We start from the raw sequence: 22,846 nt of genomic DNA, 5'->3' as shown, positions 1-22,846 counted from the left end.
TATCAGGACTGAGCTTACACACGTTCCCGTGACTGAGACCTGAGCGATTGTAAGTCCCCTCGGCCCCCTGTCCCAATAAATGGGATAGGAGTCGTTAATGGTGTAGGAGCCATTTATCCCGATTGCCTCACAGAAGGGGGGTGAACCTGGATAGCATAACCAACAGGGATCGGTGAGGGAGGGAGGGAGTGGTGCGGTTCAGAGTCTCTGTGAATGCCTGCACCATTTCCCATAAGGGGTTACCTAACCCGGAGAGCCCCGAACCCGGTTTTCTTGCGGGCCCTGGAATCAGCTTCACCGATGTAGCTTCCTCGAGAGTCCATACGAAGGCACTTATCAGCAGGATCCCCTTCATCTTCGGCTTAGGTGTATTTTCAGGGGATTCGCAGGATGCTGCTGCACTTTCCACTCTTCCTCGTGATCACCCGGGTTTTTGTGAGGCAGGACCTTCCGAACGTGGGTGTGATGCACCCAAGGAGCGATACCGTCAACCTTGAGAGCAGTGGGGGTGGTAAACAATACAACGTAAGGTCCCTTCTACCTGGGTTCAAGAGTCCTTACTTGGTGTCTTTTGACCCATACCGTATCCCCTGTGACTATGCCATGTTCCGGGCTCGGAATTTTCCCACCCTCGTAATATGCTTTGATCAGGGGCCAGATTTCCTGCTGCACTTTGGCAACAGCCTGCAACACATTCAGATAGTCAGGGGCCAGGTTCTCTGCACCGGGAAGCTGCACTCGCCGAATTATGGGTGGAGGAGCCCCGTACATTATCTCAAATGGAGTTAAACCATGTACATAGGGGGAGTTCCGAGTGCGGAAGATGGCTAAGGGAAGGAGGGTCACCCAGTCCCCACCAGTCTCCAATACCAATTTAGAAAGGGTCTCCTTTAGGGTCCGATTCATTGTTTCTACCTGCCCAGAGCTTTGTAGGTTATAAGCACAGTGTAACTTCCAATCTATTCCCAAAGCTCGGGCTAATCCTTGCAAGATTTTGCTTACGAAAGCTGGGCCGTTATCGGAACCTATCGCTTCAGGGACCCCATACCTGGGGATGATTTCCTCAATTAATCTTTTTGCTACTACCTGGCTAGTCTCATGCTTGTTTGGAAAAGCGTCCACCCACCCAGAGAAGGTATCTACCATAACCAGCAAATACTTATATCCATACTTTCTGGTTTCATGTTGGTGAAGTGTATTTCCCAGTTCCTCCCTGGAGCCCTCCCCCTTTCCCGGGTACCTGCCGGGTGCAGCCCTCTTGGGGCTGGTCTTAGCATTGCACAGCTACCGCATTCTTTTGTGATCTGAAGAGCTGCCTCATTCTGGTGGGGAAACACCAACTGCGCAGACTGAAAAAGGCTGAGCAGCTTTTTCCAGCCTAGATGGGTGGACTTATGCAGATTAGCAAGCATGTACTGTCCTAATGCTTCTGGCAGGATCAACCTACCTTCTTCGTCTCTACTCCAGTTTTCCTCCCCAGACACTTCTCCCGATACTTGTTTCCTAATCCACTCAAGATCCTGGGGGGAATACTCAGGTTTGGGTGGCAAGGCGGGCAGTTCAGGTATGGGTATTTCAAGGGCTGCAAGTACAAGGGAGTCCGAGAGGGCTGCCCTCTTAGCTTCCGCATCAGCATGGCTGTTGCTGATGGCTTCAGGTGTCTTCCTTGATTGGTGGCCCAGTACATGTATAACTGCTACCGCTTTGGGTTTTTCGACAGCAGCTAGTAGTCTTTGGACTTCTTGCAGATTCCTCAGTCCCTTCCCTTCAGCGGAATGGAATCCTCTTTCTTGGTAGATGGCACCATGGACATGGACAGTGCCAAAGGCATATCTGCTATCTGTGTAAATGTTGGCCCGCTTGCCTTCTGCTCTTTCCAGGGCCTCAGTGAGAGCAATAAGTTCTGCCTTCTGTGCTGAGGTGCCAGGGGGCAGAGCTGCGCTCCAGACAACTTTCCCTTCATGGGTTACTACTGCTGCCCCTGCTCTCCTGACCCCCTCCTGCACAAAGCTGCTCCCATCCGTATACCAATTTAGCTCACAGTTTGGTAACGGTGTGTCTTTCAGGTCTGCTCACACCTGGATAATTTCGGAAAGGATGTCTCTACAGTCGTGGGTGGGGGTCAACAGATCTGGGTCTGGCAGAAGGGTGGCAGGATTTAGGGTTACCGGGTCAGAGAAGGCGACTCGTGGAGAATCTAGTAGGAGCCCTTGGTAGTGGGTGAGTCTTGCGTTCATCATCCATTTTCCTGGAGGATGCCTGAGGATCCCCTCTATGGTATGTGGGGCTGTTACTCTCAGGTTCTGGCCAAAAGTCAGCTTGTCTGCCTCCTTTACCAGTAGAGCGATAGCTGCTAGGATACGCAGACAAGGTGGCCACCTGGAGGCCACTGGGTCTAGCCGCTTGGACAAATAGGCCACAGGTCTTTTCCACGGGCCCAGCTGCTGAGCCAGGACTCCTTTGGCCACTCCCTTCTTTTCATCTATAAACAGGATAAAGGGTCTTTCTGGGTCTGGCAGAGATAGGGCGGGGGCCTGGAGGAGAGCTTCTTTTAGTCTGTCAAAAGCCTCTTGTTGTTCCTGAGTCCATTGCCAGCCCGGCCCTTCTTTGGTCGCTTCATATAGCGGTCGGGCTATTTCTGCGTACCCTGGAATCCAGAGCCTGCAAAACCTGGCTGAGCCAAGAAATTCCCTCACTCCCCGGGGTGAGGAAGGGACGGGGATAGTCAGGATAGTTTGTTTCATGGCCTGCGTTAGCCACCTGGCCCCATTAGATATTTTGTACCCCAAGTAGACCACTGACCTCTGACAGATGTGGGCTTTCTTGGCGCTAGCTCGATATCCCAGTTCGCCCAGCTCAGCCAGCAAGTTCCCCGTGGCTTCTTCGCACTTCTCACGGGTTTCCGTGGCCAGCAACAGGTCATCCACATACTGCAGCAGTGTCACACGGAGGTGGCTCCTGCAAAAGGGCTCCAGGTCCTGGCTTAGGGTTTCATTGAATAAGGTAGGAGAGTTCTTGAAGCCCTGTGGTGGTAGTCTAGTCCAGGTAAGCTGCCCTTTTCTCCCCCCCCCCAGCTCTTGCCACTCAAAGGCAAACAAAGGCTGACTAACTTCAGAGAGTGGGATACTAAAGAAGGCGTCTTTCAGGTCCAGAGTAGTATACCACACATGCGTAGGTGGCAGGTGGCTGAGTAGGGTGTAAGGGTTGGGCACTGTAGGATGGATGTCTTCTACCCTCTCATTGACCTTTTGCAAGTCCTGCACCGGTCTGTAATCTCTACTGCCAGGCTTCCTCACTGGAAGCAGGGGCGTATTCCATGCAGATTGGCAGGTTTTAAGGAATCCTGTCTCCAACAGTCTATGGATATGGGGTGCTATCCCTTTCCTAGCCTCTTCCGGCATTGGATATTGCTGGACCCGGATGGGTAGAGCCGCGGCTTTGAGTTGAACAACGACAGGGGAATAGATGTTTAGCGAGACCAATTCCTCCAGTCTTGGCCCATGTGGAAGGGAACCTCTGCAACCAAGAGTCCATTTCTCCCTGGCCCCCCTTTTCTTGATCCGCCTGAAACAGACGATGTTCGTCAGCCAGGGACAGAGTTAACACATGGGCTGGTTGTAGGGGCTGCCCTTCTTTGTCCATGATTTTTATCCCTTCGGGTTCAAAATGAATGCGCGCCCCAACCTTGGTTAGTAAGTCTCTACCTAACAACGGTGCGGGGCTCTCAGGTACGACCAGAAATGAGTGAGAGACCTGATGCCTTCCTAGGTCCACTTTTCTGCTAGTGGTCCAGGCACATTTCTTGGACCCTGTTGCTCCCTGGACTATACTTGTGCGTCCTGGGGTCAGGGGACTGTGGGCCTGGTTGAGAACTGAATATTGTGCCCCAGTATCTACCATGAACCCAATGGGAGTCCCCTCCACGCACAGGGTTACCCAGGATTCGGGGAGGGGTGCCGAGCCCCATCCCCATCAATCCTCCTCTCCTAGATGCAGGGTTTTAACGGGGTTCCCTCCTCCTTGTTCCCCCCTTTGGGGCCACTCCCTCTTCCAATGTCCATATCTCCTACACAGGGCGCATTGATCTCATCCTAGTCAGGATTGGTGGGGTCCTGTTCCTCGAGGTGGCCTAGGGCCCTCCTTCAACCTGGCCAGGAATATCCTGGCCATCTCCTCCCTCTGCTTCTTGTTCTCCCTCTTCTGAAATTCTCTGTCTTCCTTCCTATTTTTCTCCTGCATTACCCATTTCTCTTTCCTCAGCCTTTCCTCTCTATCCCCTGGAGTTTCTCTAGCATTGAAGACCTTCTCTGCCTGCTGCAGCAGTTCCCTAATAGAGATCTCCCCCAGGTCCTCCCGCTTGTGGAGTTTTCTCCGGATATCGGGGGCTGCCAGGTTGATGAATGAGAGGACTACAGCTGACCTATGTTCCTCTGCTTCCGGGTTTATGGGGGTGTACTGCCTGTAAGCGTCAAACAACCTTTCCAGATACACGGCTGGGCTTTCCATTTCCCCCTGAACAATAGTTTTTACCTTAGCCAGGTTAGTGGGCCGTCTGGCGGCCGCCCCGAGACCGGTCATCAGAGTCTGGCGGTAGACCCGGAGACGCTCCCTACCTTCTGCAGTTCCGAAGTCCCAATCCGGGTGCATAAGTGGGAACGCCTCATCGATGATGGGCTGGAAGGTAGTTGGTCTTCCATTCTCTCCGAGGACATTTCTCCTAGCCTCATTGAGGATACGCTCTCGCTCTTCTGTTGTGAAGAGAGTGCGGAGCAATTGCTGGCAGTCGTCCCATGTGGGACGATGGGTAAACATAATGGACTCCACCAGACCTATAAGACACTTGGGGTCCTCTGAGAAGGGAGGGTTGTGAGTCCTCCAATTATAGAGGTCACTAGATGAAAAGGGCCAATATTGATATTGTTGAGCGATGCCTGTACCGATGGCACGCACAGGCAGAACCGGCACTGCGCCTTCTGAGGTGGAGGAGGGAGCCTCCCCTTCTTGTTCCCTGGCCCCCGAGGCCTTAACCGCATTCCTCCTGCTCTACCTGGCACCCAGCGTGGGGCCAGGGCGGGGCAGTGTGGGGAAGCTCTTTCCGGCCTCCTGACTTCCTCTGCTGAAGAGTCTGGGGAAGCTGCGGCCGCCTGGTTCCCGCTGGGTTCCCCAGCCTCGTTTTCTATCTTCCCGGCAGCTTCACCCCTCTCCTCCACATATGGGGGTGGCTGCTCAATCGGCAGAAGGGGGTAAAGAGGAGAACCGTCAGTGAGGACAGGCGGCGCACTTGGGTTTTTGGCCCTGCGATTAGGGGACTTTAAATCTTCCGGGGTAACTAGGACGGAGGCTTTTGGTGGGTCGGTGTGAGGTTTCTCAACCAAAAAGGGCCTCATCCAGGAAGGGGGATTCTTAGCCAAATTTTCCCAAACAAGGATATAGGGAAGTTGGTCAGGGTGGCCCTCAGGGTTTGGCCGGGAGATGACGGCTTTGACCTTGTCAATAAGGTCCATGGAAAGAGACTGCTGGGTCAGCCAGCCTACTCCAAAGGAAGGCCACTCTGCTGAGCGAAAAGCATCGAGCCTACCTTTCTTGATGTTAAAACCCATATTCAGGGCCTGTTTCCTAACCTTTGGAAAGTGGGAAAGGATCAGACCTTTAGGCGTAGTCTGAATCTGGCCCATAGTGAAAAATACGAGGAAGACAAGGGTAAAAGGTAGAGATGCCACTCTAACAAGATGACTGGTGTATGTTCTTGTGAACGGGTGCCTGTTGTTGCACAGTTTTTCTTCTGCGGGGGACGCAAATTTATCTGGGATTTGCGGCTGTGACCCCCTTATCCTGTCATGGGAGTCTTCTAGCAGCGGGTGCCCTAATGGCTCTTAATTGCCCGACCCGTGCCCACAGGGAATTATTTAGTGGCAGAGAGGAGGAACGGAAAGAACAGGGAACCTTAGAACAGGGAGACTTAAAATAAGAAGCGCAGAAATATAAACTGAAACCAAAACACAATAAAACAGTCAATGATAACACTAAGCACACACACCACATCTGATCGCACTCGCTCGGACCGGTCCTTCTTTCACTCTGGTGCACACCACACTCACCACTTTCAGGATCCTCAAAAACTCTCATGATTCTCCCGAAAGGCGTCCACTCGGACTGCTGCAGGGTGACGAGCTCGATCCCTTCCTCCTCGGGTGCCAGGTTCCTGCCGATTGGACTTGCTTTCCTAAGGCCGAGTCACTCGGACCCTAGGGCCAGGATTAGTCACCTGGACTTCACCCAGGGTCACTAAACCGGGGGCCAGGACTACCAACCCGGACTTTCTCACTCAGGGTCAGTAACTCGAGACCATACACGGGATGGCGACTCCCGCTTTATAATGGATTTATGCAGACATGAGGGGGCGACCCTCGAATTACACCGCCCTGTCCGGACAATTAGACCTTGCCTCGAGCCGTCCTTTGTTCTCAGGGAAGCCGCATGGATCCCGGACGAGCCCTCAAATGTTAGGGTCCAGTACTCCGGGGTTTCCCAGAGAACAAGACACACGGACACGGAGATGAAAATCCAAGCAAAGTCTTTATTCAGCCAGCAAGCTGGGGTCGACAGCACCTCCTCTGACACGCAGGCTGAGTCCGAGCTGCCAACCCCCAAGCAACTTTAGGTATGGTTTATATGGGATTTCTACAGTCATTGCACCGGAGCCTGCACATTACCCCAACCAATGAATTTGAAACACATTCTATACTTTGGCCAATAAAATTGGAACAGGGATACACCAGGTGCCTGACCTTTGCACAGGCATTCCTATGTGACTTATCACGAGTTTCGACCCCAGGGGGGTCGTTTACTTCTAGTTATCTAACTTAGGGCAGGGTCCAGGAATGTTAGCCTCACGTAGTTTCTACGAAAACTGGGTGGCTCAGCCCTGTTCCCTGCATCCCCCTACAATCTGAAGGAGGAAAGACAGCACATAGGCCTGGGCCTTATAGCATGTTAAAGTGAACACATGATTATAAATGATTAGCATAATAAAAACATGTGCTACTCTTCATTTGGGGAATATTAACTGATCTCACTGAAGAAAGACTCTAGAGCTGAATGTTTAACACAGAGGTTTGGTGGGTTTCCTTGCATGTAGTTACATTGCTCTGAGTGCAAATATCCTGCCTTGCTTTTTCCGGAGGCCCTCACCCTACTGTCTAAGCCCATGGTCCCTGTCTCAGTTGGTGAGCAAGCGAAGGAAGGAGGATGTCGGAGAAGGGAAGATGGCTATGTTGGGAAGGAACTCCAGAGTATCAGGGAAGTCAGATAAAGTGAAAGTTAAACCAAAGGAAGCAAAGGCAAGCAAGTTTATTCGGCTCTGTAATAGAGCACCCTCCCCCAGCCTCCACCACTCACATGTCAGAAGGCCCTGAATGCTTACTGTGAGACTTTTTTATGGGGTTTTTGCCAGGGCAGAGAAGTTCTTGATTGACAATTCTTTGGCCTTGGATGCCTGATCTGATTGGACGATTGAAGACATAGGCTGCGCTCTGATTTTTCATAGGGGGAATTTTTTGTCATTTGGGGAGTGCCTGTCCTTTGTCCTCTGCTGTTTCTTATCTGGGAATGCCTGTTTCTCTTGGCCTGTGGCTTCATTTAATTAACTCTCTAAGTCATTTCTGGCTCACTGGCTTTGTCTGATTTAACTCCCTTTGTTATTCTTGGTGGACTCCAATTTCTTTCTTCCCCATTCATGTCTGCCTTTCTGACTAATGGGTTTGTGAGTGGTTTGGAATGCAGGGCCTTCCAGGCAAGAGTCTTTTCCATGCCTACCTTCCTTTCCTTGCCTTCCAGGTTTGAGGGCCCTGTGGGCTGTGCCTTTTTGTTTCAATGCAGGTGTAGCCCATGGGTCCCTGAAGGTAGTCATCTTAAATGCTATAGCCACTCCAAAAACACAGACCCTTCAGGCATTTGGCAATTTTTTTCACATGCTCTCCTTCAAATTAACTGTTGTTTTGATCAGGTGCTACTTTGACATGGTTTAAAGTGCAAAAGGGACAAGGTGAGACGTTTTCCTCCCACCACTAGACTTCATTTAATAATTTAGTCAGTCAACAACTGGATGCCTGCAAAGTCCCAGGCACTATTTCTGGGCCTGGGGACACAACAGAGAGCTCAGCAGACACAGCTCTTGTCCTCAGGCAGTGTGTGACAGATGCACAATAAAATATAAGCAAGGAGGGTCTTGCTGATCAGGCTATATTTGAACAGAGACCTGCAGAAAGAGAGTGATTGCAAATAACAGGGAAGAGCCCCAGCTGTAGGCCAAAGGAACCAAGGGAGAAAGGCCCAGGGTCAGGAGCACCCTTAGTCTTCTCTGAGGATGTGAACAGGAGTTAGCAAAGGAGAGAAGGAGGCTTTGAGGCCCTTAACAAAGCTGATGAGGGCTGTGGCTTTTACTCAGAGAGGTGGAAGTCATGGGAGGGCTCTGAGCAGAGGGGGAATAGGATGTTAGTTCTTAATCATTTTGGCTGCTATGTGGATAATCACCTTCCTCCTCAATCCCCAGTTAATCCACAGTGGTGGCACAATTTAGGGAGGTTCCCTTCTGTGTCAGTTTCCTCCTCTGAAACATATTATTAAAAACTCAGTTGTTTAAAATACACAAAGTTAATATATTAGAGTCTTAGAGATCAGAAATCTGAAAAGGGTCTCACTGAGCTAAAATCAAGGTATTGGCAGGCTTAGGTCTTTCTGGAGGCTCTAGGCCTCAGTAGTCACATTGTCTTCTTCAGAGTGAAATCTACTTTCTTTTACAAGGATCCCTCTGAATACCTTTAGGGCCCACTTGGATAACCCAGGATAATCTTCCCATCTCAATCTTCCCATTCATTCAGTCACACCTGCAATGTCCCTTTTGCTGTGTAAGGTAATTTGTTCATAGGGTGCTAGGATTAGAATGTGGACGTCTTTAGGAGGTTGTTCATTATTCAGCCTCCTGCATTGATGTTAGATGTCTTTGCGTGAGAAGCATAGAGCTGGGCAGCTGATCTGCTCATCAGTGTCTCGGAGGTGGGTCAGAGTTTCTAGCCTCTTTTGGCTCCCCTTTTGGTTAGAGGAGTTTCCCTGCAGAAGAGAGCAGTCTTCCAGCAGATACTGCTTTTGATCTCATAAACTAAAACTAAGGGATGTGCTCTTCTAGTTTCAAAAAATGCTTGGTATTGAATGTGCAGTGTTTATGACAGTAGGTAGAGAATGGATGGCGCATGCCTCTGATGGCTGGGGGCTTTGTGTCAGAGCATGGGAAGGCCAGGCCTGGGTCTCCCACATGCTCATACATTTATGCCCATGTGTCCCTCTTTTACAGGCAGAGGCCAAGAGGCTGCTATGGTGGGCACAGCAGTAGCTACTGTGGACAGGTAGGAGGGAGAGAGCTTGAGGTGGATGGCTCGGGGAGATGTAAGGAAGACACTTTCCCACACACAATTTTTGGGGAAGGCACCCCTTGGTGTGTTTGACCTCTGCCACCATGCCAAGCAGGACTTGCATGTGAAGTTGGAGGTGCTTCGGAGGTTTGAGGTGGGTGAGAAGCTGATGCAGATTGCCCGGGCCCTGGGGCTGGCCACCTCCACTGTTGCCTCAGTTCGTGTCAACAAGGACAAGATCCGTGCCAGTTCTCAGGCAGTCACACCTGTGAGTGTCAGGCAGCTCACTTGCTGCAGGGGTGTGGTGATGGGCCTTACTGAGCACCTGCTGAGCCTGTGAATTGAGGAGCAGAAGTCACAGAACCGGCCTGTCAGCATGCTGCTTATTCAGGACAAGGCGCGCAGGCTTTTTGCACAGCTGCAGCATGAGCAGGGTGACGGCTGAGACCTTCAGGGCCAGCAACGGCTGGTAGAGCCCTGAAGGGCAGAGCTCTGCAGCTATCCTGAGTGATTTGGGGCTTGGACCTGACCTCCGGTGATCCCTGCCTGATGATGGCTTGTTCCTGGAGAGCAGATACTGACACTTCTCCCTCATGGTTCTCATATCTCATGCCCTGTGGTCTTTTTTTTTTTTTTTAAATTTTGGTATCATTAATCTACAATTACATGAAGAACACTATGTTTACCAGGCTCCCCCCTCACCAAGTCACCCCCACATACCACTACAGTCACTGTCCATCAGCGTAGCAAGATGCTGTATAATCACCACCTGTCTTCTCTGTGTTGCACAGCCCTCCCCGTACTCCTCCCCAACACTATACATGCTAATTATAATGTCCCCTTTCCTTTTCCCCACCCTTATCCCTCCCTTCCCACCCATCCTCCCCAGTCCCTTTCCCTTTGGTAACTGTTAGTCCATTCTTGGGTTCTGTGATGCTGCTACTGTTTTGTTCCTTCAGCTTTTCTTTGTTTTATACTCCACATATGAGTGAAATCATTTGCTACTTGTCTTTCTCCGCCTGGCTTATTTCACTGAGCATAATACCCTCAAGCTCCATCCATGTTGTTGCGAATGGTAGGATCTGCTTTTTTCTTATGGCTGAGTAATATTCCATTGTGTATATGTACCACATTTTTTTTTTTGAGAGGGCATCTCTCATATTTATTGATCAAATGGTTGTTAACAACAATAAAATTCTGTATAGGGGAGTCAATGCTCAATGCACAATCATTAATCCACCCCAAGCCTAATTGTCATCAGTCTCCAATCTTCTGAAGCATAACGAACAAGTTCTTACATGGTGAACAAATTCTTACATAGTGAATAAGTTCTTATATGGTGAACAGTACAAGGGCAGTTATCACAGAAACTTTCGGTTTTGATCACGCATTATGAACCATAAACAATCAGGTCAAATATGAATATTGGTTTGATTTTTATACTTGATTTATATGTGGATCCCACATTTCTCCCTTTATTATTATTATTATTATTATTATTATTTTTGTTTTTAATAAAATGCTGAAGTTGTAGGTAGATGCAAGATAAAGGTAGAAAACATAGTTTAGTGTTGTAAGAGAGCAAATGTAGATGATCAGGTGTGTGCCTGTAGACTAAGTGTTAATCCAAGCTAGACAAGGGCATTAAAACATCCACAGATGCAGAAAATTTCTCTCAAAACAGGAGGGTGAGGTTCTAAGCCTCACCACTGTTGATCCCCAATTTCTCACCTGATGTCCCCCCTGCGACTGTGCCTGTCTTAGGTTGTTCCTCCCTTGAGGAATCTTACCCATCTCTGGCTAACCAGTCATCTTCCGGGGCCATACAGGGAGATGTAAAGTTGGTAAGTGAGAAAGAAGCCATATTGTTTGAAAAGGTTAGCTTTTTACTTCTTTGCAGATATATGCCCTGTGGCTTCTATGCCCAGCATTTGTCTTGAGGTATCTTTACCACTTGGAGGAATTATGATACTCAGTAAATTCGATATGAGGCACGAATTCTATTTAAGGGTTGTAATTAGAAAGGAAGAAGAAAAGCTATAGAGGTAGCAGATGGAAGTACCACATCTTTTTTATCCATTCATCTACTGATGGACATTTAGGTTGCTTCCATTTCTTGGCTATTGTAAATAGTGCTGCGATAAACATAGGGGTGCACTGTCTTTTTCAAACTGGACTGCTACATTCTTAGGGTAAATTCCTAGAAGTGGAATTCCTGGGTCAAATGGTATTTCTCTTTTGAGCTTTTTGAGGAACCTCCATATTGCTTTCCACAATGGTTGAACTAATTTACATTCCCACCAGCAGTGTAGAAGGGTTCCCCTTTCTCCACAACCTGGCCAACATTTGTTGTTGTTTGTCTTTTGGATGGTGGCGATCCTTACTGGTGTGAGGTGATATCTCATTGTGGTTTTAATTTGCATTTCTTTGATGACAAGTGATTTGGAGCATCTTTTCATGTGTCTGTTGGCCATCTGAATTTCTTCTTTAGAGAACTGTCTATTCAACTCCTCTGCCCTTTTTTTAATTGGATTATTTGCTTTTTGTTTGTTGAGGTGCGTGAGCTCTTTATATATTTTGGATGTCAACCCTTTATCAGATCTGTCATTTATGAATATATTCTCCCATAATGTAGGATACCTTTTTGTTCTATTGATCATGTCCTTTGCTGTACAGAAGCTTTTCAGCTTGATATAGTCCCACTTATTCATTTTTGCCTTTATTTCCCTTGCCCAGGGAGATATGTTCAGGAAGAGGTCACTCATGTTTATGTCCAAGAGATTTTTGCCTATGTCTTTTTCTAAGAGTTTTATGGTTTCATGACTTACATTCAGGTCTTTGATCCATTTTGAATTTACTTTTGTGTGTGGGGTTAGACAGTGATCCAGTTTCATTCTCTTACATGTAGCTGTGTGGTTTTCCCAGCACCATTTGCTGAAGAGACTGTCTTTTCCCCATTGTATATTCTTTCCTCTTTTCTCATATTTTAATTGACCATATACGTGTGGGTTTATTTCTTAGTTATCTGTTCTGTTCCATTGATTCATATATTTGTTCTTGTGTCAGTACCATACTACACACAGTAGTATGGTGGTAGTATTAGTAGTAGTAGTAGTTTAATTCACTGCATTTACCCCCAGCATTGTTCTTCATTGTCAGGATTTCTTTGGCTCTTCAGGGTCTTTTGAGGTTACATATAAATTTTAGGATTCTTTGCTCTAGTTGTGTGAAAAATGCCATTGGTTTTTTGATAGGGATTGCATTGAATCTATAGGTTGCTTTGGATAATATGACCATTTAACAATATTCATTCATCCTATCCAGGAGCACAGGATAGTTTTCCATTTATTTGTGTCTTCCTCAATTTCTTTCATCAGTGTCTTAGAGTTTCGAGAGTACAGGTCTTTATCTGCCTTGGTTGAATTTTATTCCCAGTGATTTTATTCTTTTTGAGGCAATCATAAATGGGATTCTTTCTTAAATCTCTTTGTGTCAGTTCATTTTTATGTGTAAATGCTGCAGGTTTTTGTGCATTGGTTTTGTTTGCTGTGACTTTTACTGTGACTTCTATTAATTCCAGTAGTTTTTGATGCAGTTTTTAGGGTTTTCTCTATACAGTATCATGTCACCTGTAAATAGGGGAAATTTGACTTCTTCCTTACCAACTTGGATGCCTTTTACTTGTCTGGTTGCCATGGCTGGGACTTTCAGGGCTATGTTTAATAAAAGTGGTGACAGTGGGCATCCTTGTCTTGTTCCTGACCTTAGAGGAAAAGCTTTCAGCTTTTTGTTATTCAGTGTGATGGCAGCTGTGAGTTTGTCATATATGGCCTTTGTTATGTTGATGTATGTTCCCTCTATACACACTTTGTTGAGTTTTTAACATAAAAGCATGTTGGGTTTTATGATCCTTTTTGGTACCTATTGTGATGATGATAGTTTTTATCCTTCCTTTTGTTAATGGGGTGTGTCACATTGATTCGCAGATATTTCACCATCTTTGCATCCCTGGAATAAATCCTGCTTGTTCTTGGTTAATGAGTCTTGTCATGTTTTTTTAATTCAGTTTGCTGCTATTTTTTTTGAGGATTTGCACAAATGTGTTCATCAAGGATGGTGGTGTCTTTGTGTTCCTTTTTTGTACTGTTTTTGTTGGATTTGTTATTGGGGTGATGCAGAACTAATAAAATGGTGTGAAGTTTCCCTTCCTTTTCAGGGTTTAGAAGTAGCTTGAGAAAGGTAAATATTAACTGTATTTTAAATGTTTGGTGGAAGTAATTTTGAAACCATCTGATCCTTAACTTTGTAAGGAGTGTTTTTTTGATTATCAGTGCAGTTCATTACTGTCAGTCTGTCAGTGGAGATTTTCTATTTCTTCTGGTTCAGTTTTGGAATATTGTGCATTTCTAGGAGCTTACCTTTCTCCCATGTTTCCCAGTTTGATGGCGTGATGTTTTTTATAACAGCCTCTTGCAGTCCTTTGTGTTTCTGTGGTGTCAGTTGTCACTTCTCTTTCATTTCTGATTTGAGTGGCCGTCCTTTTGCCTCATCTCCATTTGTTGACGGTGGTGAACTCTAAATAAGACAATGGAAGAATAAAGTCTAAAGGCCCTGTTTTGTGTATGGAAGTGCTTTCATTTCTTTGGCCAGGTTCAAGTTTCTGTAATTTGTTGGGTCCAATTGTGAACTCTCTGTTCTATTTCATTTATTTGTGTGTATTCATTTATGTATTTATTTTATTAATCAGGAGAAAGAAGTGTAATTTATAGTGTGGCTTGACATTTAAATCAGAGGTTTCATCTAAAGCACCTGCCCAATAGAAGGGTGAATGAACTGTGGAAACCTCTGGTAGGTCCTTCTTCTAGACATCAACATCAAGGCAGCTGGTTTTTTTAAATGGAGGGTGTCAAGCACACATTTGATTTTGACTGGTAAAGCAAATGATTCGAACTAGTTGAGTTTTAGGTGTTTGAAAATATTCAGGCTAATGAAGAAGACAGGTTTACAGATCAGGATAATACTGTAGAATGGAAATACAATTTGTTCACTTAATCTAGTGCCGTTTTATAACTATCTAATATGTAAGTTGCTTGCCTCCTGAAATTGGAGTAACATGCTTGGCAAGTCTGTTATCCACTTGCAGCCAGGAGGATCCTTGTTGTTGGAGCACAGATAACAAACAGGGCAACTAATAAGACGTGTTCTGTTATTTTTTTTTCTAGAAGTTTGGTAGTTTGATGATTTTTTAATAGCAAGGCAAAATCTACTTTCTCAGTCATCTTATGGATCCATTAGGATGCAGTTGCTGCTTTGGGCAATTGGGATTGAGACCATGAAAGTCTCAATCAAGGGCTGTCAAGTTCTGTTCTTCATTGTTTTCTATCAGGGCAGAGAAGGTGTCAGTGCTTTTGTGGTTAGGAGACTTGTTGTTTTGGGTCACTGATGCTGGGGTTCTTGTTCACAAAGCCGAAGAATGAGCTTCATAAACACTCAAGGTAGGAGAGCAAGGTATAGGCTTTTATTTAGAGATAAAGCGAAAGGACAGAGCTCCTGGCTCACACCAGGAGGGGACAAGAGAGTCCCTGTGTGTATTCATTTTAAATACTATGCTCCTTAAATTATTGTAGCTGTGCAATTAAGCTTGAAATTTTAACGTTTGAGTTCAACTTTTTCTTTATCATTGTATAGACAAACAGGTATTCAAATGAGTTGTCAATTCCTGCAAGATAGTGTGGTAAGGTTATTCTTGGGATTACTTGGGGTCTTTAAGTCAATTTGAGGAAAACGGACATCTTAGTAATGGAATTTTGATCATGTACAGTATATCTCAGTTGTTTTGTTTTTTCTTTCATTGCTCTCAGAAATGTTTCACATGTTTTTCCCCAGAGATCTACAAGTATTTTGTTGCATTTATATTTGAGCATTTGTATTTTTGCATTTTTTATTTTTGGTGGATATAAATGATACTGTTTCTTACATATTCCAATCATATGTTAATGGTTGACTGAAAATCAGAAATTTTTATGTTCACTTTGAACTTAAGTGTATGGTATATGTGTAAAATCCCATCTGGGCACAGAACAATGTGCTCCATTTCTGTTTGAACCTAACCATATATTTTCCCTGAATAATCCATATATTGAATTTGAGCCCTTTACCAGGACTTCTAAGAAGGGGCCCAACCATCAGTAGTGACTATGTTTGAGCTATGGGATGCCTGAACCTGCCTTTTGTGGCACGCATTGAGCCTGTGTGCTCCTCCTGTGCACTCTGGTACCTTTGCTGAAGTGAAGACTTGAGCTTTTGTATCTGCAGGACCCAGGAGTCTGGGCTGCAACCTTGGGATGACTTGGAGCCCAGTCCACCAGGAGGAAAATGGTTCCCAAGTGGGGTCCTGACACCTGCAGAGGGGGCTTTGCCATGATTTCTTCTGGATGTTTCTGTAAAGAGTGAGTACAGAACCTGCCATTTTCTATCATATTCCTAAATGCTTTCTTTATTAAATTCTCATATAGTATTGTAACTTTTTTTTTTACGTGTGTTGTATAAAATTTCTTAGAAAGGTAAATAAGGCTGGTATTATCTATAGAATAAAACTGTTAATGAAAGACGAGATTTAGATTATATAATAGCTCTAGGTCTGGGGCATAGTGTGTGTCAAGAAAGAATAATATTTTGTGAATTTAAAGTGATTTATGGAAGCAGATCAAATGAGGAATGAGCCAGCTTTTAGAGCTTTGTGCCCTTCTGTGAATCATCTTTAAAGATCTGACCCTGTAATAATTAATGTGCAATGTTCCTCATCACTGAGGGTTTTAAGGATTAACTTTATATTATTCTGTATCATTTTTATTCAGGATTGTTTCTGTAGAGAAATCCCAATTCAACATCATATACACAGTCATAAAATTCATATCAAGAAATGGGACCAGCCAGTCTTCCCTGCAACCTGAGGTAAAGAGAAAAAAGTGACACCCTAATAAGTCCCTTCACTCACCTGTATTGTTACGTTTCCAACATTAGAGTAATTGAGATCCACTGAAAACTGGAAGTTTTAAGTACATTAAAATTCAGAACATTATTTTGAGTTCTGCTGTTTTATTGATGCCAAACCAGAATTGAGTATGCTTTAATGTTCCTAGCTTTTGAAAAGTCAACTTATCAATATGTTAATTGCCCTGTAGCTTGCCATTTTCAAACGGGATTATCATTGTGCTTGATGATTTCTCCTGAATTAGTGTTGAACATAATTCTTAAAAATTATCTTTATCCACTAATATGTTCTTTGCCAGACCTCTGTGTGAATGAATGTATTTGTTAAAATATACATAAATGAACCAAGGGAACATCTAACTGTTTTGATACACGATTAGAGTGAGCAAGTTTCATGAATCAGGTTTAGAAGATCAAAATATGATGACGTCTTTTCTCTTTATGCCACCTACTGCATGCTGCGTAAAAACATTTAAGGTGAAGTTATTACCAAATGAAACAAGCCTGTTTCCACTAAGCCAACATACAGCAAAGCCAAACACTGACATGAGCAGTGAAACCAAACCCTGACATTGGGATGTGGTAAAAGAAGGTGGGTGTTCCCCAAGCAAGGAGAATGGATAGCTAAAGCTTAAAGCCCTGCACTCACTATTGGCTTATAAGCAAGGGCTTTTAAAGGTTATGGGAAAGGGTTGCCGGATGTGGGATGAGCTTGTGGCATTGTTCTGATGGGTCCTAGGTGAGGTGACAGGGGACTGTTTCAGGAGTGTTAGCTGTCAGCCTTCTGACTGCACTGAGGCTGGAGTCCATGTGCTTGTTCTGATGGGTCCTTGGTGAGGTGACAAGGGACTGTTTCAGGAGTGTTAGCTGTCAGCCTTCTGACTGCACTGAGGCTGGAGTCCATGTGCTCATTGTCAGGAGGTGGCATGTCTGGTGGGGCCTAAATTCCTGCAAAACAAGTCAAGGATACACGAGTCAAGAGTCTGTCTGTGGCCTTGAGGGGGAAATCAGAGTCCTGGGCCAGTTTAGTTTTCTTTACCTTGGTTTGCAAACTCCCATTTTTTAAAATCTTAATTTACATATTCTGATTCCCATACTGTCGGTCATAATTGATGGACCCAGTCTTATGTATCAGTGAGATGTCTGAGGGCCTTTATCAGACAGGGAATGCCTGTGCAATTACAAAACATGTTTAGGACTGAAATCACTGTAATGCTTAAGAGCCAAAACATTGGCTGCTTTTTCTAAATGAGATGCATTTATGGAAAACAGATTTTCTCAAGTTTCAAGTAGAAAATCTGAAGGTACTTTACTTTTGTGTATCTTGGTTTCTGAAATGACAGTGAGATGTTTCTAATCTTCCTTTTTTATGTGCTTCCTTCTTATAATAATGGAAAATTAAAGTTTCTCTTTAGCATGCTCATTCCTTTACTTTTTTGGTCTATTCTGAGCTTCAGAAAAAAATGTACATAAACCTTGCTTTAGCTTTACATTCCTCTAATATACTTTCACCTAATATTCTTTGTTGGTAAGCTACACGACAGGCATTCTAATAAGCATGAGGAATTACATATTGTCCTGGTTTTTCACTAGAGCTGTTTTTTAACCATTTGCTTATGATTCATATGATCATCTCATCATGATCAATTGCATTAAATTTGAGAGTCTGTGCCAGCGTGCTTCTGAGTTTAGCACTGTGTATTTCATGTGTTACAACTCCTGAGGAAGTTTTCTTAATTACTTAAGGAATCTAAAATTTTCTGGACTATTAACATGGGTTTTGTTTTAGTCTCTCATAACTACTGCATAGAATCTTTATTTTACAATGGTGTCTATGTCTATAAAACCTATAGCATGCTGTAGGTTTTACTTCTTCTGAATTTTTTTCATGGAGGAAGCCCTACACAGATTCACACACAGGGGAAGTAGGTGTACATTCAGGGGATTGTCTGCCTGAATTGTGGATGGACAGTGTCTGACTGTGGAAATCAGATGCATTTTAACAATGCTTCTATGAATTCTCATAATGGTTAATTTCCTATGACATTGGAATTATTGAAATTCTCTTAAATATTTAAAGAGTGTATGTAATATCTCACAATGTAATATTTCAAGTTTACATATTTGTACTAAAGCCAAAAATATTTTCAATTTACTGCTTTTAATTTTCAAATTCATAAAGTATATCCATGTGCCTTATTAAAGTTTTACATTCATACAGCATACTTCCAAATTTATATCCTTTCATTGTTTATTTAAAAATGAGTGAACTAATAATTATGATGCTTGATTAAACTGTCAGTTTTCAGGAGAGTCTTAAAATTGTCAGGAGACACCTAAAATATATTTCCAGTCACTCAAAATATCATTCCACGGTGCTAATTTGCATACAATTTTATAATGATTTTGTATCAAGATTTGGATTCAGCGTAGTGTATATTCTCCTTTGATATTCCATATATTAACTTTTGAGTCATGTTAACCTGTGTCAAAGTATACCAATTACATGTAGTCCCCTACGGCAGCACAAAGGGGATAGTCTCTTCATCACATAGCCCACATACCTCTGCACCGTAAATTCCCCGCAAGGTCACGTCGCTCCTTCCTGCCGCTTACCCGGTAATTTGTCATAAGAGAATCCCACCTCAAGAGAGCCAGAGTGGTGATTCTCTCTCTGTAGTCCCCTCTCTTCATGTTGCGGGGTCATACCTGTAGGGACAGACTCAGAGCAGCGCCATGCAAGAAGCAAAATGACAGCTGAGACCCCAGCTTCCATCCTCCGCCGGCCTCGTGGAGAGGACAGGATGCAGTGGTTCGGGGGCACCATGGGCCTTAACGGGAGGAGTGGCAGTAAGAGGGAATGCCCTTGTCCCTGTCCTGTGCCCCGTGGCAAGGGTTAGAGTTTTCATAGTAGCCAGGTGAGGAAAGGCATCATGATAGAAAAAGGGGTTTAAAGTTCTTAGTGTTTCCCCAGGCTCCACAAAATATCCATCACACTGGAGGTACAGTAACATTAATCCAGCACTCATGTACTGCCTTCTAAATGTTCAGTTTCTTATAGGGTTGACTGGCTTTAGCTTTACAACTTGGTTCATCTGGGGTAAATCAAGCTGTTCATCCATAATATTTTGCGGTCAGATTGGCTTAATGGCATAGTATGAACAGTCATTTAGAGGAGTGTTTTCAGATAATGTCAGACTTAACAGAAAACCTGCAGTATCCCTGATATTCATTCATTCAGATTTTCCAGTGGTCAGCGCACCACTACATTTGCTCCATCATAGAAAATTGTCCACTGTATTTTTCCAATTAGAGGCACAATTTACCACAGAAATACGACATGACTCACATTAGGAAATCAAAATTGTTGATAATTCTTACCTGCAGACCAGCTTTAAATATCAGCAAGTGCATCAACTATGAGAAAAATATGTCTGCATTCTGGGCCATTGACTTTCTGTCATTTTCATGACCTCAGTTGTGTTAGAGTCCAAAGTTCTCCAACATCATTATGTGCAGGCTCAAGAGTCCTTGTCTTTTTGGCCTTAGAGGGGAAGCTTTCAGTGTTTCACTGCTGAGTATAGTGTTAACTATAGGTTTGTTGTATATGGACATTATCATGCTGAGGTTGTTCCTTCTCTGCTCTGTTTCTTGTGGGTTTTTATAGTAAAAGTATATTGTATTTTGTAGCATGCTTATTCTGACTCTACTGAGATGATATGGTTTTTTTCATTTACTTCTAATCTCATATGATTTGCATATTGAACCACGTGCCTCCTTGGGATAAGTGTCAGCTGGTAATGTGGGAAATCCCTTTAATGTGACCTTGAATTTGGTTTACTAATACTTCTAGAAAGTGCTCATCTATTTTATTTTTTATTTTCTATTAAGGTATCATTGATATATAATCTTATGAATGTTTCACATGAGCAACAGTGTGTTTACTACATTCCCCCTTATTATCAAGTCCACAACACATCCCCATTACAGGTACTGTGCATCAGCGAGGTAAGAATCTTGCATCTATTTTCAATAAGAATATTGGTCTGCAGTTGTGTTTTTTCATGGCATCCTAATCTGGATTGATATCAGGGTAATGGTGGCCTCATAGAGTGAGCTTGGAAGTGTTCTGTACTGTCCAATTGTTTGGAAGATTTTGAGAAAGATTGACATTAATTCTTTAAGAATTTGGTAGAATTCTCCAGTGAAACTCTCCAAGTACCGGGATCTCTTGTACAGCAAGTGTTCTCTGTCTTTTTTTTCATTCATGTTTTCTTTCATCAAATACTTATTTTTTTTATATTTTGGTATCATTAATATACAATCACGAGCAACATTGTGCTTACTAGATTTCCCCCATTATCACGTCCCCCCCACATACCCCATTACAGTCACTGCCCATCAGTGTAGTAAGATGCTATAGAGTCACTACTTACCTTCTCTGTGCTATACTGTCTTGTCTGTCCCCAGAGAAGATCATAGCCTTTCACTGCTGCCTCTCAGCACAGGTCTGTCATTTGTACGGGGTCAGTGGGTTTCTCCAACTGCGTTTTGTATATGGAAGATGCTTCTGATGATTCTGCAAAGTTGCCGTCTTCCGGCTGGGGAGCCGCAACTCGGGGTCAGGCAGCGCGGGAGAGGCCGGGGTGTGAGCCCTCCCCGCAAGCCCAGCCCGGTGTCTGCATCACTGCCGAGTTTGAAGCATCCAGTGAGGACGCAGGACGCTGGAGTTCATGCAGCCGGCCCGGCCTGGGCGGAGCGAGGATGCTCCGAGTGCCGCACCGGGGGCGGGGCGAACCACGCGTCCCGCGAGGCCCACCGATCCCGGGGGCGGAGTCCGCGTTCCTACAGTCGGCCGTGCTGCCGTGCAGGGAGGCGCTGCCGCATCGCGGGCAGCTGCGGGGACAGCCGCGGGAGGCGCCTCCCCATCCCCCGGCGACTCCGCCTCCCCGGGCCCGCTGCTCAGGTCGGCCCACAGGCTGGCTAGCTCAACGCGAGCCAGCCGCCCTCTGGACAAGTCGGTGGCAGAACCCCTCCGCGGTCTTGGGGGCGTGCCAGGCACACCCCCGGGGCGCGTGTGCTGGTACCCGGCTGCCAGCGCCTCGGCCCGCCCCAGGAGCCAGGCCCCCAGGTGGCAGGTCACCGACCTGACAGCGCCCCCTCCCCGGGCTCTCCAGGCCCTGTGCGGCTGCCCGGCCGGCGCCCCCTGGCGGCCCCCAGGTGTCAGCTCCCACCCCCATCTCCCGCGGGAGCTGAGGGCACGCTGTCCCCGCGGCCACCGCCACCGCCGCAGGTCTGGGGCACAGGGGCTGGGGCGGCAGCCGAGCGCCCTCCCCACTGGCAGGGACGTCGGGAATTTCTTAGACTCTTAATCTATGATACTACTACTAAGCTTTTCCTTACACTTTTGAAAAAACGGAGTCATTTTGTTCTATAGAATTTACTACATTCTGGATTTTGTTTTGATCGTCATGGTGTCATTTTAACATGTACTCTATCCCTGTTTTCTTCTTAAATGGGCAGTTGGCTCCTGAGGCTTGATAAGTTTCAAGTTCCGTGATTTGGGCACAGTATTGCATAGGTGGTGCTGTGCACTTCTGCTGGCATCACATCGGGAGCACGTGCTGTGTGCCTTTTGCGATGTTAATGTTGATCCTTGGGCTCAGGTGTCAGTCTAGTCCTTCCATTTTTTGTTCCTATGAGCTTTTCAGCTGCTGATTTTAGTGGCCATTTATCACCTTTGTCTGTGTCCATTGTGGCAAAGTGTTGATGTTCTAATTCTGTCCTTCCGTCTGCATTTGTTAGTTGAAGGTCTGTGTAATTCTAGAGAGAAGAACATGCCCTACCTATAGGAATGGTAGGATAATAAGCAGGCAACTGATGCCATAGCTAACTCCAAAGGTGACCGGTGAGGTTCTTGCTGTGTTATCTTTATGAACTGATGATATATTTTTTTATTCATAATTTAAAAAATTCATTTTGACATCATTAATCTACAATTACATGAAGAACATGTAATTACTAGACTCCCCCCTTCACCAAGTCCCCCCCACAAACCCCATCACAATCACTGTCCATCAGTGTAATAAGATGCTATAGAATCACTACATGTCTCTCTGTGTTGCACAGCCCTCCCTGTGCACTCCCCCTGACATCATACATGCTAATCGGAAGGCCCCCTTGCTTTTTCCCCACCCTTATCCCTCCCTTCCCATCCACCCTCCCTTTCTTACTGTTTTATGGTGTAAAAATGCACTTAGTACAACTGATGTTCCTACTGACTTCATTTGAAATCTCAGCCAAAATTCTCTTCTCAGAATTAATATTTAATATGGGAATTACTGAAAAGATTAGTATAGATTTTTTTTGACATGTAGACACTGAGTATGTGCATTGGTTTTTTTCCATGACCCTGCCGTAACATCATCTTGACTATGCTTTCATCC

The 22,846-nt window shown here is 45.1% G+C and overlaps 2 long non-coding RNA genes across 15 annotated transcripts in view; one reads left to right on the top strand and one right to left on the bottom strand.

The window, feature by feature from the left end:
- LOC108385031 (uncharacterized) overlaps positions 1–22,846 on the top strand; it is a 37,532-nt gene that overhangs the window by 3,501 nt on the left and 11,185 nt on the right. For 5 of the 14 annotated variants that reach the window (XR_012126467.1, XR_012126472.1, XR_012126469.1 and 2 more), the window contains exons 2-4: positions 15,723–15,856; positions 16,265–16,361; positions 20,292–20,408. This is a non-coding gene — a long non-coding RNA (uncharacterized lncRNA). Of the gene's footprint in view, positions 1–9,349; positions 9,402–9,437; positions 9,676–15,722; positions 15,857–16,264; positions 16,362–20,291; positions 20,409–22,846 lie in introns of those variants that run through there. The other 9 variants (XR_012126475.1, XR_012126468.1, XR_012126480.1 and 6 more) reach the window with 5 other exon arrangements.
- Positions 16,358–21,361, bottom strand: LOC108408236 (uncharacterized). Its single transcript, XR_012126486.1, has 3 exons — positions 20,837–21,361; positions 18,965–19,109; positions 16,358–17,348 (listed from the first exon to the last, which is right to left on the bottom strand). It is a non-coding gene; the product is annotated as an uncharacterized lncRNA (long non-coding RNA).

Source organism: Manis javanica, chromosome 17 (genome assembly GCF_040802235.1).
Source record: "Manis javanica isolate MJ-LG chromosome 17, MJ_LKY, whole genome shotgun sequence".
NCBI lineage: Eukaryota > Metazoa > Chordata > Mammalia > Pholidota > Manidae > Manis > Manis javanica.
The sequence above is the reverse complement of the archived record's forward strand: the minus strand, read 5'-3'. Positions and strand labels throughout refer to the sequence as shown.